An 11424-nucleotide genomic window follows, 5' to 3' on the forward strand; every position below is an offset into this window, starting at 1 on the left:
TGGATATAGCCACAAGGCAGTGGAGGTTTGGGATCAGAGTTTTCCTTCTCTCAGATGAGCTGCCTTCCCAGGCTAACAAGTCCCATTACGACAAGTACAGCCAAATTGAGGGCCTATTCTTATACCCAGCCCTCAGGGGAAATTTGAGAATATTGAGAATTTGAGAATATTGAGAATAAAACAGCCAATATTCTAATGCCATTGTACAAATTGATGATAAGGTCACACCTGGAGTGTTGCATCTAGTTCTGGACACCATATCTCAGAAAGGATATTGTGGAAATAGAAAAGTGCAGAAGAGAGTGACCAAAATGATTACTGAGCTGGGTCACCTCCCTTATGAGGAAAGGCTACAGCATTTATTATTAATTTGGGACTCTTCAGTCTAGAAAAACGGAGCCAGAGAGGGGGCATTATTGAGACATACAAAATGCAGAGAGTAGATAGAGGGATGTTCTTTTCCCTCTCACACAGCACCAGAACCAGGGAATATCCACTAAAATTGAGTGTTGGGAGAGTTAGAACTGACAAAATAAAATATTTCTTTAGTCATTGTGTAATTAGTCTGTGGAACTCCTTGCCACAGGCAGGGCCTAGGAGAGGGGGGTAAAGAGGGTAATTTGTACCCAGGCCCAGGGTCAAAAGGGGGGCCCAGGAGCCAGAGGAGGGGGCCCAGAAGTTTACTGGGATCTGACATTTTCCTATCTACTCAGACTTGTTGCCCTTATGGGATGTTGGGGACACTACCATGACTGGGGATGCTGGGGACACTACTGATGCCACATGGGTGGGTAGACCTGGGCTCCAAAGACTTTTCCAGCTGTCTCTACCCTCCCCTGCCTTGCCCCTCCCTGCCCCTATTCTGCTCACCCATCACCATGCTCCCCCTCTCTGTTTCATCCCTCCCCCTTTGCAAAGGGGCCCAAAAGAAACTTTGTACCCCCTGATAGAATTCCTCTCAGAGGCTCTGGCCACAGGGTGTGGTAATGGCATCTGGCCTAGATGCCTTTAGAAGGGGATCAGACAAATTTCTGGAGGAAAAGTTCATCACAGGTTACAAGCCATGATAGGTATGTGCAACCTCCTGATTTTAGAAAAAGGCCACCTCAGAATTCCAGGTGCAAGGGAGAGCACAGGATGCAGGTTTCTTGTTATCTTGTGTGCTCCCTGTTGGACCACTGTGAGATACAGGAAGCTGGACTAGATGAACCTTTGGCCTGATTCACCGGGGCTCCTCATGATCTTAAGCAAGTCCCACAGAGTTCAACAACACATTCCCAGATCAGTGTGCATAGGTTCCAGGGCATGGTCTCAAGACATGTGATGCAGTCACTTGGGGTGTGTTGTCAGCACCTACAAGAAAGGCTGTTTGCAAATCCCATGGATGGTGCCTCTAGATCTGTGGAAAGCAGGTGGAATGTCAGTGCAGGGTCCATGAGAGGAGAATAAAGGTGGTAATTTGTACCTAGACCCAGGGTCAAAAAGGGGGCCCAGGATTCAAAGGAGGGGACCCAGAAATTTCCCGGGATCTTACATTTCCCAATATCACCCAAACTCGATGCCTGGGTTGGTTGCTGAGGGTAATGCCACGGGCCAGCAGCAAAATCAGTATATTTTTGGGCATATACTGGGTATATGGGTATATACCCAATCAGGGCTGGGTATATTAGGTATATTACAATCAGGGCTGCCCTTGTTGGTGGACTGGCCCTACTTGCAATGAATACAGAAGAAAATGCGGAAGTTGTTTGGAATGAGATCCAGTTCTCAGAGGGCAAGACTTATAAACTTCTGGATGAGAAGGTCAAACCTGTCACAATGTGATTAACTGGAGCATTGGAACCCTACAAAAAATTCCACAAATAAAGGTCAGCTTCATCTTGCTGAGTATATGTCTTTGAAAGCAGTTTCTGCAGAAGACAATGGAGAATCAGGAGACCATGGGTGAAAAGGCCTGAAACCACTGGTGCACCCAAGTCCTTTCAATTCTCAGTCACTACTCCACTTGGACAAAAACCCCTCCCCCATCATCCTCAGACACTTGACTTGCAATGCAATCTTTATCCAGCACAATGGGCTGGTCAAGATTGGGTCAACTGCTCTGGACACCATCAGCAACTACATGAAGATATGTCAGCAAGACTACTTCTTTGCTCCAAACTCTGGAGTGCTGAGTACAGCAAAGTTGTACATGTGACTACAGATTCAGATGTCTACTCCTTTGGGATGTGTGAACTGCTGAAGAGTCAGAGGAACAGTGAATTATCCTACATGTGCCAGGAACCTATTAACAGTGCCATCCGTTTGCTAGAATATCCCTTGCAACAGGAGTTTATTCAGGAGGGCCTGGAGTTGCAATCCAGTAAGTGACTTACCTCTTCCACCCCACTCAAGCTCCTGCCAGCCCACTACACCTCAGCACCACATGAACCCCCAAAATACTCTCTTTCCCCACTCTTTCAGTCTAAGAACTCAGGTGTGATTCTATGGTAGTTGAAATCAACCATGCTGACTGGGAAGGTAGGCATTCTCCCAGTCCCCTGCATTGCAAACAAGATGATTTCCTCACTGCCTTTGGCCTGCCTTGACCTTACCAGGCAACACCTCCACACAGGAGGTGTGGAATTTCCACTGTTCCCCAGTGAACAAAGTAACTCCAGAGTCCACTGAGGTGGCAACTATCTGAATTGCCAAGGTGGAAACTTCTCTGAATACCAACTGCAAGGGAGCAATAGCAAGAGAAAAGTATCCCTCTCTTTCTCCTCCCTTGTCGGCTTTCCCAGAGGTAGCTGGTGGGCCACTGTGGGAAACTGAATGCTGGACTAGATGGGCCTTTGGCCTGATCCAGCAGGGCTTTCCTTGTGTTCTTAAAGTGGCATTTATATTGTGCACAATGGAATCAATCAGTTGCTGTTGAAACTGGAAGACAAACTGAACCAATGCCCAGTGACATTATTGAGGAGCTGGCAGCTGAGCTGGTTAAGCTGGAATCAGAGCCAGCTAAGTTGCATGCTTGAAGAATTCACAAATTCTGCTTGTGGAATAGGGCTGTGAAGCCGTCACAGTGTACTCCTCATGACTGCATCTCCACTTGTGTGGCTGCTGCCACCATAGATGTAGCGTTTGGAGTTGGTTCTGCCACTTGCATGGGTTGCTAGTTTAGTTCAGCAGACAATAGTTGCCAGTGCTGGGGAGAGGGAAAAGGAAAGGGGAGGGCTGTGCTATTTCCCCCAAGGCCAATACCACCCCATGCCCAAGGTTCACATGTAAGGAATTTTTTGTTCTGCTTGACTTTTACAAGTTTTTTTTTTGCACAGCAAAGAGGTTTTTGTAAAATTAAAATGTAAAAGGAGTGATAGAGAAGTCAATTTTTATTCACCTCCCCGCTGCCTCCCGCTTGTCCACATGTGGTCTTCAGACCCATAGTGTCTCTCCTTCCCTACAACTTTCAGTTCAGACTTGTAGGGATTGGTCATTTGGGTCTCGCCTTCCCACATGTGGAGAAGCAGATGGTGGCACTCTCCCACAGCCCAAAGGGGGGGTGCAGAACCCACCCCCTTGGCTTCAGAGAATCTGTGGAGAGGTTGTGCTTTCATTCTCCCCACTGGCAGCCCCAGTAGCTTTCCTGGACCCTGGCAGGGGTCTGCCTCTTGGGATGGGCTAGTCTTCCATGGTCCTCAGTGCTGGTTCACCCACTAGCTTCACCATGAGCCAATGGCAACACTTTTAAACCATGCTGATGTCACAGATGCTTTGGGGTGTGCCTGGGAGTTGCACAGTTTATTCCCACACTGCTCCTTTATCACTAACCTTTGGCCAAAGTCACAGCAAGAGCCTGCCTCTCAGGGCCAGCCAATGTGTCCACTCCTGGATGAGCCCTTAATGGCCACTGTCATTCTCTGCCCTCTGGCCTTATCTCTCATCACCAGCAATAATCAGCCTGTCCCACATGCTGTAGTTCTAATTCCACCTCCCAAACTTTGACTCCTCATACAAGAGTCATTCCTTTGATAACTGGTCTCTGAGAGCTGTTGCCCCTCAAGAAGCCACAGGACAATTAAGGAGTACCCTGTACATTATTGTTCAGTCCTAGCCTCTTTCATCAGTGGAGTTTTTCTGATTGACATGAATGCTGCTAAACCCCAGAGCTAGAAGGAGCCATTAGAGGACTGAATGACAGGAAACAGGCCAGGGAGTTAATAGCTAGTGTTGAAGGCAATTAGCTATGAAGAACCTGACTCAAATCCTGCCTCACCCATGAACTCACTGGGCCACTCAAGCCTTCCGGCCCCCATACACACAGGGATGACACTGACCAACTTTATAGGGCTGTTGAAAATTATACATCCAGAGAAACGATGGTGTTTTTGTTTTGTTTTGGGGGGGGGGGTGTCCAGTGGCACTTAAAAGGTGAATACATCTATTGTGTCATGAGTTAATTAATGGATTTAAGCTGACTCAGTCTTCCTGCCATGCTATTTGCAGACTGGGCAGTAGCTAGTAGTAACATTTCAACAGAGGAAAGGTGAAAGAAAGGAAGAGCCTTCCAATGTCACAGTGCACTGGTGGTTATACACACATGTTTACAACCCAAAAGGTGATGGGAAAAGGCATAGCGCTCAAAATAGTTCTTACTCACAGGAAAGTGTGGTTAGGATTGCAGCCTGTCTCATAATCACTCCAGTACATGGGGCCAAGAGAAAAAATTCAGCCCATAGCAAACTGATTGTGGGAAGCTTGATCACATGCATGGATGGGTTTTTGACATGTTATCATCAAAGTTGCTCAAATAGCTGTGACAGCAGTCAAGGGTCAAAGTTGATCCATTTTGAATTCAGCATGTGATCTCACAGGCTATCTCACAAGGGACTGGTGCTGGAATGGAATGACATTGTTCTGCATCCACCAAACATAGAGCATGAATTAACTGAGTAGGGACACATCTCATGCATCATCATTACTCTACTATACTCCTACCCATGTGAGCTTGGATATTGCTGGAGGCCCCCCCAAGTCATGGAGCTGCAAATATCTACAAATAGTGACTGAAGCTAATAAACATTTGTATTCAGTTTTGGCTCAGGCTCATTAGTATTTTTGTCTAACTTTCCAGTTCAGACAGACACTAATTTGAAAAAGTGATTCAGGAACTAAGGTTGCAATCTTAAGCACACTTTCTGGGAAGTAATCCCAGTTGAACACAATAGGGCTTACATTGGAGTAGACATGCATAGGCTTGTTCAAAGACATTTTGAACCAGTTTTGTAGCAGTTCAGACAAGTTCCATGCAGAATCAGTTTACTTGCAATGAAATGCTTTCAAATGAACAACTTTTTGACTTGAGAAAATGTTATGTTATTATTTTTTTAATTGGGAAAAGTTTTCAATTAGCAATAATTGCACCTCAGTTTAACCTCATTGGCTACGATACTGCCACTGCGCAAATTAAATAGGTGTATAGCTTATGTGCTGATCAAGCTGATAAACTTGACTTTATTTTTAAAATTGTATATTTTTTACTGTTTTAAAAGGTTATCACAAACAGGAAAAACATTATAGAAGTATGAAACAATTATATAATTCAAAGCTGAATGTCTGATTATTCTGAACTGGTTACCAATTTTTGTGTTTGGACACTTGGTTTGGGTTCAAATTCAAAGGCAACCAAGAATGTTCTCTTTTAGTTCACTGAAAAAACCTCTCTGACAGCAGACGCCTATACATGTCTACTCAGAAGTAAGTCCCTTTGAGTTCAGTGGGACTTACGCCCAAGTAAGTGCCCACAGGATTGCAACCTTATTCCATTATTGTGTTTGGGTTCAAGCTCAGTTCAATTCCCTAAATACAAGCCAACTGGGGTTATCCTCTGATAGAATACAGATTGAGGAAGGACTCATTGTGAGACATCAAAATTCCAATGTCCCAGACTTGCTTGCCTTCACATTTCCTGCTTCCCTGTAAATCTCTCTCACACACACTTCAACATTTTACTTAATGTTAGAACTTATACTACAGATCCAAGAGAATAAAAAATAAATTTGTAACTTACCTTTTTTTTTTCCTAAATCAGTTTTTGTTAGTGAAAAAGTATGTAAATGTTAGAGATGTACAGAATTCTCATCAGGCAGAATGGAAAGACTGGGTTAGATCCTTAGTCTTCCTTATGCTGGAGAAATGAGCTTCTGTTGGAAGGAAGTGCAATATTTGTGATCCATTTGTGACCAATGTGACCAATATCACTAAAAAATATCATCAAAAACATAACATCAAAAACATCCAAAAACCTATCATAAAAAAAAAAATCAAAAACAACGTGGCCAGTATTACTCAATATTTGGTATTTGATAGAAGTTCAAATAACTATCAATTTGATCACATTTAACTCAGGAGAAACACACAAGGTTGCCGCCATCCTTGATAAGAGCTTAAATAAGATCTTGAAGTCAAAGTGTTCAGACACTTCTCTATGATTTGCTTGTCGGTTTTTACTATAAAAGATGAATGTTTTGCTTTTCTCATGATATTTTATACTTTGGAACAAGATACATCAATCATGCAGGTTTTAGATATGTTTCAAACACACTCCTTTACTTTTAATTATACTGAAGTGATGATCAGACCTTAAGATGACAGATTAACTAAGAGTTGGGGAAATGAGCTGTCCTTTGACAGTGAGAGCTGGTTCCTGCTTGTCCTAGCCAGTAGTGCTATTCACAGCAGATAGATCTTGTACTGCAAATAAAACCACTTCAGTCTGAATATTGCATCCAGTTTAATCAGTCTGAATTTAGCAAAGCACTGGGATACATGCCTATGACTGGACTACATAACCACCAGAGGGTGCCCTAGGGCTTCTATTTTGTGAATGACCTGACACAGCTGTCTCTATCTGTCCGGGTGTCCGTGTGTGTCCGTGTGTGTGTGTGAGAGAGAGAGAGAGAGAGAGTTTGCAAGAAAATAGTCCCCATACTCACATGCTTGCATAGTTTCATACTTCAAAATGGATCATTGTTACATGTTTACATGGTTTATATGACCTGAATAGTTTCATAATTCAAAATTTAACATTGTTTACATGGTTGCAATAGAACATTTGACCTTGGCATTAACCACAATAAATTTTAAATATGAAAGAAGCTGATATGACCACAACAGTGCAGTTGTTCCTGTTGCTCATTCTTCTCAATTATATTTTGCACAACTGCATACTGGGGATTAACAGAAACCCTAGGGTTTGCATTTCTATGGATATCCAGGCGGTCCTAGTGATACCATCAAGGTCTATTATCCTGTTTTAAACACTGGAATAACAAGTTTCCAGGACCACCTGAAATACTGTAAATGACAGGCGTACCCCTGTACCCGTGGGGGTTCGGTTCCAGAAACCCCAAGGTTAAGTGAAATCATGGATACAGGCAAATGCCTCCCCACCCTCTGGAGCCAAGGGGAACCCTACTGTCAATATTGAACAAAGAATTGCCAATGTTTAATTCGCATTCTCTTTGCAGACTAACTTGTACAATGTATATTCTACAAAGTCCTATCTGGGGGTGGTTTTGGAATGAAAAATATCTATTGCATATATGAGAAAGGCAGCACAGATTAGATGACTTCTAATCACCCAACTACTTCTTGCTTAATGGAGCAGGCAAGTGAAGTTCACCTTCAAAATCTCTCTCCTCAACACTTCCTCTTCTGTTTCATTTCCCTCTTGTTTTTAAAATCCAGAGTCAATGTGGGGAGAAGCAGTGATGAAGATGGGCAGATTCAGGTTGGTGCCCTCCACCAATCAGTCCCCAGGCAGACTCGTGGCTCTGTAAATGGGCACCTAAGGTCGGTCCTTAGAATCCTATGCAAAATGCAGAAGACTTTCTTGGCAGCAAAACTGATGGCAAAAAAGTATCTGCAAGGTAGAATGCCTTACAGGTATTCACTCATCAAAGACTGCATTCTTTGCATGAGTAATTCTTGAAATCCCTTCTGGTAGCATTTTTCAATGAGCACATAATTATGATTCAAGCATGCCAGCACAGTTATGTCATGTGACTTTCAGACATACATAAACTTGAGTCACCTCACAGTTTTGTTTTTCATAATAAGTAGAGGAGTTTACTGCCCAGCTCAATGGTTTATGCCACTGCACAGGTGATATTCTGTCAAAGGCTCTGCATTCAAGCTGACCTTTGGTGAGGTGCCACAAGATACTTTCTAATATTTATGAGGGACCAGCACCACAATTTCACCTGTGACACAGAAAACAAAAGCCCTATCACCTATGTGTATATACACACAATACTAGTAATCTTGCTTCCAGCCTTCAGAGAGATTTCAAGAAATATTTCTGTTATCTGTTAGCAGGATTTTAAATCAGTGATGAGGAAAACTCGATTTGGAAGTCAGAATGTGCTTGCAGATATTTCTCAATCATATTGAATTTGCTAGAGTATAATGTACCCAAGTTGAGAGGCATATGTCTGTACAGGGCCTGCTTTAGGAGCTGCGGGAGGGGGGGGCCAATGCAAAAAGTTTTTGCAGGACCCCCCCTACTCACCAGGATGAACAACAGCGGTGAGGCATGAGGCAATAGCATCACCTCCAGCTGCTTCTGGGGGGGATCTCATGCCAATCAGACCCAAGGGAGGGAGGGAGTGCCATCCAGTGGCAATGCTCCGCTCCCCACACTCCGCACAGCACCTTGGCATAGACAATTCCATGCCAGAGCTGCAGCTACAGAGTGAGGTGCCAGCCGCCGATGCAGGTGCTCTGCTCACCACCCCAGTGCAGGGCCGCTCCAGGTGAAGGGTCCAGTTTGGCCAAATTGGTCAAGTTTTCCTAAGGCCAGCCTGCATCTGTATTCCCAAAAACTTTTGCTGGTTCAAAGACAATGAATTTCATCACACTGTTGGAACCATGCTATTGTTCTGGAGTTCATCGAACTGGATGACCAGAAACAAAGCAGATCTTTGGTATTCTCCAAAACTCTGGTGCTATGAGGAAACGATGCTTCCTCTGCAACCTAAACACTGTTCAGCTGTAGAGATCACCGATTATACTCTGTAGGCTGAGATGCAGGTAACACAGGCAGTTTCTGGGACCAGCTGCCATTTTCTTTTTAAAAGAAAACAACAAAAAGTCCAGTTTGCCTCTGCTGCCTATTGTCTCAGGAAGCAGGTGGTCTTCATCTCATCAGTCCTTCTCTGCATATCAACAACTTACTCTGAAAAAGGTTGCTTAATTACCAGCCAATTCACTTGAGCTCATTCCTGACATTACCATGAGTTCACTGGAAAGCATTTGAATTGTCAAATCACATTTAAATTGTTAATCCTGTCATGGTAAACTGAATCATAATTCAGGCTAATTCTTACAAAACCCATCTACAAATGAGTTCTTCATCATTTGTCTTCCTTATACAATCAATCTTGCATTTGTTCATTATTGATTGCTATGTTCCTGTTTTAATTCAGTCAATAATTCCTTTAAATTGCTGCAGAATATCTTTTGCAAATATCTATTGTAGAAAACAGCAATCCTTTCCTCTGTGCCCTCTTTCTTACCAGATACATAGAATCAACTTCTATAATTTACAGTGTAATTTGGTTCATATTAGCCTAATTAAACTAATCAAGCAAATTAAAACAGAAATTATTACTGAAGAAGGAACATGAAGGAACATCAATTACTGAAGAACAAACATGCCAAGCAAACATTATTTATAACATTCTAAATTGTGTAAAGAATTCAGATGAAATTGATCCTTGACTGAAGAGATAAGAGACTCAATCATGCCTCAGCAAAAAGGAAATCAACCCAATGTGCGGCAGCAGTGACAAAGGCTAATTCCATGCTGGGGATCATTAGGACAGGTACTGAGAATAAAAAGGCTAATATTATAATGTCATTGTTCAATTGATGGTTACTCCACAGCTGGAGTATTGCGTCCAATTCTGATCGCCACATCTCATAAAGGATATAGTGGAAATTGAAAAGGTACAGAAGAGAGCAACCAAAATGTTTACTGGGCTGGGGGACCTCCCTTATGAGGAAAGGTTACAGTATTTGGAGCTCTTCACTTTAGAAAAATGGCACCTGAACGGGAACATGACTGAGGGCCCAATCGAATCCAGTTTTCCAGTGCCTGTGCAGCCATGCCAATGGGGTGTGCACTGCATCCTGCGGTGAGGAGGCAGTCGTTTAAGCCTCCTCAAGGTATGGGAATGTTTGTTCCCTTACCTTGGGGCTGCATTGCGGCTGCACAGGTGCTGGAAAGTTGCATACGATTGGGCTCTAGGACACACAAGATTATGCATGGATAGATATGCCCTGCCATGATGCCAGGTGCAAGGGAAGGCACCAGGATGCAGGACTCTTGTTGTCTTGTGTGCTCCTTGAAGGATCTGGTGGGTCACTGTGAGATACAGGAAGCTGGACTAGATGGGCCTTTGGCCTAATTCAGAGGGGCTCTTCTTATGTTCTTATGGTCTTAAGGGAATTCTAACACACGTACACTAAACTATGTTGCTTATTCACTTTTGAATGTGCTGATATTTTCCCATTCTTTCCCTTATCAAATATCTGGTTTGTCAGTTTACAAACTTAGGGCCCAAAGCTATCCAAGTTTCCAGCATCAATGCAGCTATGCCAACAGGGTGTTTGCTGCATCCTGTGGAGGGGGCCAAGTCACAGAGACCTCCTCAAGGGAAGGGAACATTTGTTCCCTTATCTTGGATCTGCATTGCACCTGCACTGGAAAATCACATAGGATTGGGCCCTCAAACTATTTGTTACACTTTATATATAAAAAGTGTGAAAGCATGCGTGCACTGATGCAGGAATACAGTGAGATTATGAGATCTGTAAGCACCAACTACTGACTGACTTCTGCTACTTTGCCTTGGAACAATTATGAAAATATTCGGATGTCAGGCAGAACCTGTGCACATGGCTATAGCGAGGAGGGAGGAGGAGTGGCATCAGTGGAGCAATCATTCTAAAGCATCTAAAGTGCAGCTTTCACTTCTAAAGCATCCGGGAGCCCTGCAGACAGTTGTGCAGGGCTCCCCACACCCCTGGGAGGCTGCAGGAGGCTCTGGTAAGTGCAGCCAAGCCCCTGCAGCCCTTTGAGCGGTGCGATCCTGGGGATGACACTGCTGCCTCCTCCCTGCCTCCTGGCTGCCCCCACTCCTAAGGTGGCAGGCACCAGGGCTCACAGGCTGGGGCACTGTGACGCCCCAGTTTGAAAAGCCCTGCCCTAGCCTGATTGATCATCCAATCAGGACACTGACTGGGTGATGTAATGAGGTCACTGAGTGTCCTAAGGACACTAAAAAGGCAACCATTTAGCCCAAGTGGTGGGTCATCAACTGAATTGAATCTTCTTGATTACAGTGACCTTGCACCTTCAACTGGATGGAACCTTTGTGA

General features: G+C 43.9%; 1 non-coding gene and 1 pseudogene across 1 annotated transcript; one reads left to right on the forward strand and one right to left on the reverse strand.

Annotated features, from left to right (window-relative positions):
• The first annotated feature begins 1719 nt into the window (after window positions 1–1719).
• On the forward strand, window positions 1720–2370 carry LOC136645074 (nuclear receptor-binding protein pseudogene; annotated as a pseudogene).
• A 2934-nt stretch (window positions 2371–5304) lies between these two features.
• LOC136647060 (U4 spliceosomal RNA) lies at window positions 5305–5448 on the reverse strand. Its single transcript, XR_010794232.1, has one exon. It is a non-coding gene; the product is annotated as a U4 spliceosomal RNA (small nuclear RNA).
• Window positions 5449–11424: the final 5976 nt, after the last annotated feature.

Source organism: Tiliqua scincoides, chromosome 3 (assembly GCF_035046505.1).
Source record: "Tiliqua scincoides isolate rTilSci1 chromosome 3, rTilSci1.hap2, whole genome shotgun sequence".
NCBI lineage: Eukaryota > Metazoa > Chordata > Lepidosauria > Squamata > Scincidae > Tiliqua > Tiliqua scincoides.